Raw genomic sequence first — 7012 nt, 5'->3', positions numbered from 1 at the left:
TGGTGTGCGCAGTTTTTTGTTCGTTTTTTTGGCCCCCCTCGCGTTTCTCTCGCAAAAGGAACCAGCCGCTGAAATAATCCTGCGCTGACTATCACTCGGGGTGAATTTTAGCGGCGGTTGTGGAGGCATGTTTGTTTGAAATCCCCCTCCCCCCCCCATCAAAAGCAAAAGCGCAAGCCCTTCAGCGGAGGAATACAGCTGGTGCGTTGTGTCTCACGCATGTAGAGGGGAGGTAGAAATGGCAGCCTGCTGTAGGAGAGGACACATTGCTGCAGAATGGCCGTTACCTCGTAGCTAAATGACATTTAATCACGTTTTTAGTCATTAAAGGCATATGCACCCATCATTTAGAATTTGTTGCGGATTAATACAACGCAATTCCTGTCCTATTTTGTTATGTATTTGTAGCTGCGGATGTAGAATATGGCTGCCGTGTTTGAAGGGGATTTACAGCCGACCTAACCGTCTTAGCGCTGTTTTATTAATAATACACCTAGCTGTCTTCATTCTGTGTGTGTGTTTTTTGTGTGTTGTTGGCTTCGCTTGTGATTAGTCTGTCGTTGTTGTGTAACAAGATGTCTGGCTAACACACCCACTCTCTCTGGGAGCCGTTTGGTGGGGAAGTCGTCCATTTCTCTTCCAAATACTGCCAGGCAGTAAAATGGGGGAAGGGTTGAAGAAGAAGAGGAATGCAGCTTAATGAATGACACCTCATGAGTTACAGGAATTTTAATGTCAATGAGACATTTACGCCAAGATAGATAATCAAGGAAATGCATCACACGGCACACTTCCTCTGCGGTTCACTAGAAAACTGAGAAAGAGAAGAACACATGTCTCCTACATCAATTAATATGCTGTTATTTATGTAAACAGTGTATTTTATATATTTATAAAATACATGTATCATGCAGCCCCCCTTCCAAAAAATTCCACAAGCTCCCAGTCTCTTACTGACCTTTTGAACTTTCTTTTATTTGAAGTAAGACATCGATGAGAGCACGCCTCACTAATTAACACGCATCTCTAATATTACCGTCGTCTATCTTCTGTTGAAAATTCCCTGAGACTACTTCATCAGTTCCAAAACAAATGGCCTCCTTAGTAATGTTGTGTTTCGTTACAGCAATCCAGGGAGAGCACAACCTAAAGTCCAGTGAGCGATATGTACACACCGAAGAGGAACCAAAGACTGTATTTAAAATTTAAAAAACACTGACAAACCTTGAAGTGTTTAACACATTTCCATCCCTGTTGTTATTTTCTTTCCCCCTCAGTATAATACACCCCGTGCGTAATCTGCAGGTGCTTATGTGGTGTAATCTACCTAAATAATGAATTCCTACATCATTGAATTTATTTAGTTTGTTCCAACAGCATCATTTAAAAAAATCATACGCACTTGTACAGCAACCACTCTCCTATTTATAGAGAGATTGTTTTAAATCCCCGGCAGAGGCATCAGGGAACAGACGGGTGTGTGGCTGGAGAGAAGCTGATGATAGAAACTTGAACAGATGAATGACTAAATCTCGGCCTCTGTTATTTCCCGAAAATGTGTTTGGTTTTCACAGTTCTTTAATATATTTAAATATAATAATTGAATTCGTTTCTTAACAAGGTGTGAATCATGAAATGAATATGTAACATATATATTATATGCATAGCAGTGCTGTAGTACTCAAGATGGTCTTGGTATCGAGACCACTTGTAGGTTTTAATCTGGGCTCAGACAGCATTTTTACTCGGCCTCGTCTCGGCCTAAGAGGAATCTGGACTTTATTTCGTTATCACCAAACTGCCTGTGCATTGTCTGATTTATTTGTTGACAACATTACTCTGATTACTCACGTAAATCATTTATTAAGACGTTCCTCCTGGTACACTCATACATCCACACATAGTATTAATGAAGATCATCTGTTTTCTGTGTGTGTTTTTATGGGAAAGTGGATCTTTCAGATCAATTTGAGGGGGGCCTCTGGTTTGCATGTTCCACAAGTGTGCCATGCAGTGTGGGACTTTTACTGGTCGTGGTCTGGATTTTGGCGGTCTTGACTACAACACTGATACATAGTCATATCACGTCTGAACTGTTTTTATAGAGGAACAGTTTGGAGCCCACACGTTTTAACCCGAGCCCGGGTCACATAATGTATGTTGACCCTCCACTGACAACAGTCAGCCGTGTCAAAGGCTGAAGTACAAAATGGTAAATTCCAAGGCCTAATGACAATAAAGGAGTGCTTGATTTACGACTATTGTTTTTGCATATATCTGCCTCTATTGCTTTCCAGGAATTCAGAGTGAAGGTGTAGCCGGCAACCACGCTAGAATGGTCTCTTTAACCAATAAACTAGATCCGTAAAATTTCACAGGCTTTACGACTTGGAAAACCCATTACAGCAGAGTTGAGGCCACGTCTGAATCTTTGTGGGTCACCCCCTTCATCCTGACCCCTGAAGTGTTGCCGTTGTGCTGGCCGACGTGGCCACAAGGAGGCAACCTCATTCTGCAGCAGGAATTAGTGCACGGGGGGCCACGGAGGAGTCAAAGGTTACCGACAATGGAGGGACATGCGATTCGATTTTCTGTGACAGTGTGTTGAGCTCGCCGTAATTAATCACCTGTGATGGACATGATGGTTTATAACTTCGACAACAATTGCATTTTCCATTTTAAAAAGGTGTGAGCTTTATTGCTCTTGGCCGCACCGCTTTGACCAAATTGCTTCCTGAAGTTTTTGCCATTTCTTGTGATACCGTCATACACACGAGTGTATTCCCCGTGTGAATGATTCAGAACGGCCATAAACAAACGCATTAATCCAGGATTGTGATATCTTAATGTGCCTCTTTGCATTGTGAGTTATAGCGTCTATGATCTGTGCCTGTGCTGCCATTCGAGCGTTTCCAAGAAGAGCTTCATTTAATTGTCACGTGTTCTTGTTTGCTGAGGTCTACACGTTGTTGTTTTTTTTGTTCCTGTGCAGCTTCACTCTGGATTTCAGCAGTTTGGGTCAAAAGGTCAGATCATACGATTGATGTTAAAAAAACAAACCTGTCAAAATGTAATTTGTATGTATTCAGCAGTTGCAACACATTCCCTCTGCTGCCACGTTCTATTAAAGGAACCCTCATATTGTTGACCGAGGCTTCTGGAAATACATTTTTAAAATTGGTCTCTAAAGTATCCGTGGTGTTCAGACTTCCTCACACGGAGAAAAAGGGAACTGGTCCACATCATTGGTCCGTGAGAGTGAGTGACAGTTTGTCCCTGAATGGAGAAAGCGTACGGTTTCGTCAGTCCCACCACTCTCTCGGCAAATGCTGACCTTTCACTCCCTGACACAGCAGTTGTATTTAACACAGCCACGTGCCCCTGGCGACCTCATTCACTCATTCACTCACTGTCACACTCTCACACACAGCACCGGCTTTGTGTTGGTTTAAAAAGTAATTCTAAACATGAACCCAGTGAAAAGGAGCTCTCCAACACAGAAGAACGCATACCACATGTCGGATACCCGAGTTTGCCAAAAAAAACAGCATAGGTGACAAATAGTGGCAAACAGGTGGCATCACTGTCCAAAAAAAAAAAAAGTAAATGCAATGCACAACAATTATAATTCTGCTTGCAGTAGTTTTACACAACAATAAGGGAGGAGACGCATGAAAAAAAAAACCACCAAAACCGCAATGTGACATCAACTTTTTCTTTTATTTTCAAAATATTCTCCCAACAGGATGAAACTCAAGAGAAGCCCAGAGGGTCCAAAGCCAATAGAGGCGTGTAGAACAGAAGCACCACTCATTATTGCTATGTCACTCTGCTGCAGGACAAGGCGGTCAGGAGGGGAGGAAGAGAAAAAGATAAGGGGGGTAAATAAAGTCACACACAGAGACCCACAAACACATTCACTCCAGCACACATGTACAAAAAGAGCTACATGTGAAACACAGTGGTGGTGATTCTAAAAACTAAAATCTTTTTCAAAAGCTGCAGATGTTCTCCATGGTCTGCATCCAAACCACAGGGGGGGGAGTCAGGGGGGGGGGGGGGGGGGGGAGTCAAGAGTGCCAATGATAATCATGATCCTTCGTGGAGACTACATGTATAGCAGTCGTGGCTACGGCCCCCTTCAGGCAAGATGAAGAACATCTGCAGCCGCCCGATAAAAACACTTCATTCTGTCTTTTTCTGCGTTTAGCGATGGAGGAGAGTAGAGCAAAACACATACTGCGGGTGAGGGAGCATGAACATATGGGATGGGGCTGCTGGTTGTCCGTCTCTACTATCACAAGTCTAAAAAAAATTCAGCATGGTACAAAAATCGTCAGTAAAAAAAGATGCTTTGCTGCCACGGTTGTCAGAAGGGGGACGAGTCGGTGGACGCGCCCCGTGTCTTTACGCCTTCTCCTCGGCCGCCTCCTCCGCCGCCGCCTCAGTTACCTTTGAAGGAGAGAAGAGAGGAGTGAGTTACACGACGACGCAGGCGGCTCCCATCAATCTCGCCACAGGTAGGTTCTAAAAACCGACTGGACTTTTTGGGGAAGGAGAGCAAGGAGGTGGTTTGCATAGTTTAGCATACAGACTTGGAACAGGTTGGAAGGGCTAGCCTGTCTGTTGTTTCAAAAACAAATCCACCTACCAGCACCTCTAAAGGGGAGACACCGCAGCAAATGCATAGTTTATCACTCACTGCGCAGTTTAGGGCTATTGTGCCTCAATAACATGTCTTCTTTGAGACTAGTGGAAAGAAAACAGCCAAGACAGACATTTATGTGCATTTGACTAATTAGTCCATTTTGCATTTGTAGACTTCTTGCCATTACATGATGCCTTTTTTGCATATTTAAACATACAATTTTTGTTAATGTAAGTATGTTCATATCTATTAGCTAATTAGATTTACCCTATTCATCTGGGGCATCTACCCTGAAGCTTACTCATTAAAAAGTGATATCTGGTTTATAAAAGCTGAAGACAGAGCCAGGCACATTCGCGTTTCCTTTAACTCTCCCTGTTGCTTTAGTTTCAGCTATTAGTAGATTTACATTTTTTTTTTTGTCAAATGATCTGCTGATTTATAGTTGTCTCTTTCCCGATATAACTCAATGGAAAAAAATCTTTTTGGGCTCAATGGCATCGCATGACGAGCCCGGAGGTTGGAATCCAACGCTTTGGCCATTCAGATTGGCTTCAAAGCCGGAGCTCTTCCTGGGAGATTGGTAAAGACATGAGAGCGGTATCTTCTCATCTAACTCTTGGCAATAGAGCACATTAGGTTTATTCATTACTTCAGGTATAATTCAGAAATTGCATTGTCCCTCAGAGAAGAGTTGTATAGATGTAGTATTTACAGAACAGCTGCAGTGTTGTTCTACTTTGATAAACTGGGCCGTGTTCCAAGAAGCAGTTATGGAGTCATCAGGATTACGTAACCCTTTCAGATCTAGAACATGGACTCTAGTCCACTCGTTGAAGCAGACAGTTTCGATTCTATGCATTTCGGTTTTATGCGGTGAGTCGTTGGGACTACTTCTCGAGCAGAAAGTAGTTCCAATTACAACCTTTTTTACGGTGAGATCTGTTGATGATCAAAAGTAACGGGAACCTTGTTTCTGAAAAGACGCGCTGCCGTTGAATTCCTCGAATATAATTGTTTTAATGTTGGGAGCAGCACAAACACAATTGAATTCACCTCCATCTTATCGGGATGTCAGATATGGAGACCTCCAAGTCTGAGCGAATAAATCCAAAAGTATCACAAGTCGCGAAAGGAAAAACGTGACCACTCACCATAATTTGATGATTGGTCCGGCTTCAAGCTGCCAGCTCAAATGAATGCTCGTCAGTGACTTATGTGTGTTATCGTGGTATTCTATATGTTTTAATAGCTCTGGAAAGCTACTCGCTGAAAGACATAACTCCTGTGGTATCTGCAGGAATCATCTCTTTCTTTCCTGACCTGACCACTAGTGGAGCCAGCTGTCTACGAACAGCCAATCACGTCTCGCAGCAAAACCTTCCTGCTCAAAAGTTGTCCTTGGCCCACTTCACTGCACGCGGCGACATCACTCCTTCTCTTCTTCACTCGCTCTCACTCTGTCTCTCGCTCTCTCTCGAAACACATGCCACAGCACTCCACAGCACACCGTTGTTGTAAATGTTGGCTCAATTAACATGCAACTTTTTTTGAATAGGTAATGAGTTAGTGTCCAAACACGCACTCTGAAGATGGATTAGAAACACTCGAACCATACCATTAACTCTGACTGTCTCACTCTGCCCTCGCACTGACATCAAGGAGGGAGCCGAGCTTCTGATGGAGGACACACGGACAGACGGACGAGACACGTAGATCTGTGTGTGTGTGTGTGTGTGTGTGTGTGTGTGTGTGTGTGTGTCAGCATGCATATGTGTTAAGAGATGTGTATTAGTGATAAGAAGCAGGGATGTTATGCAGTGGAGGATTATAGGTGCGGTTGATGTGTATGTCATGTTTTTACACAAATTGACAAAATAAGGGAATAAAAGTTATTTTCTCGTCTGTCTCTGACTGATTTTTTTATTTTTATTTCCAATTTTCCCTCCTCATACCTCATTGGTCTTGGTCTCTCCGTTCTGGGCGGGGCCGTCATCCTTCTTACCCTTAGCGACGCTTTTCTTTGCCTTCGCCCCCTTATCCTCTGCCACCTTCTGCACGGGAGCGAGGAAGAAAGAAAAACACATGAGGGGACGTATAATCATCCTTGGAAAATATTTCAACCATGACCTCAAAGATGATCATCATATTTTACAATTCATACTTTAATACTCAAAATAAACACGATTAAATCCTGGATTTTTTTTGAGGGGGTGAAAGAATGAACCCTGCATACTGTAGGTGTTGCTGTATGTTCGCATGTGTGCGTTTATGTGTTTTTTACACATCCAGTGGTGAGGGCCTCACACTGTTACACATTTATGGTGATCTGAATAAATCATTGTAGGCGTTGTTTTGTGTGTG

The 7012-nt window shown here is 43.1% G+C and overlaps 1 long non-coding RNA gene across 1 annotated transcript; it reads right to left on the bottom strand.

Moving 5' to 3' along the window:
* Positions 1-3701: 3701 nt before the first annotated feature.
* Positions 3702-6704, bottom strand: LOC306792969. Its single transcript, XR_013772856.1, has 2 exons — positions 6604-6704; positions 3702-4452 (listed from the first exon to the last, which is right to left on the bottom strand). It is a non-coding gene; the product is annotated as an uncharacterized lncRNA (long non-coding RNA).
* Positions 6705-7012: the final 308 nt, after the last annotated feature.

The sequence above is a fragment of the Melanostigma gelatinosum genome, assembly GCF_949748355.1.
Source record: "Melanostigma gelatinosum genome assembly, chromosome: 19".
Lineage (NCBI taxonomy): Eukaryota > Metazoa > Chordata > Actinopteri > Perciformes > Zoarcidae > Melanostigma > Melanostigma gelatinosum.
This window is presented reverse-complemented; position numbering and strand designations above follow the sequence as displayed.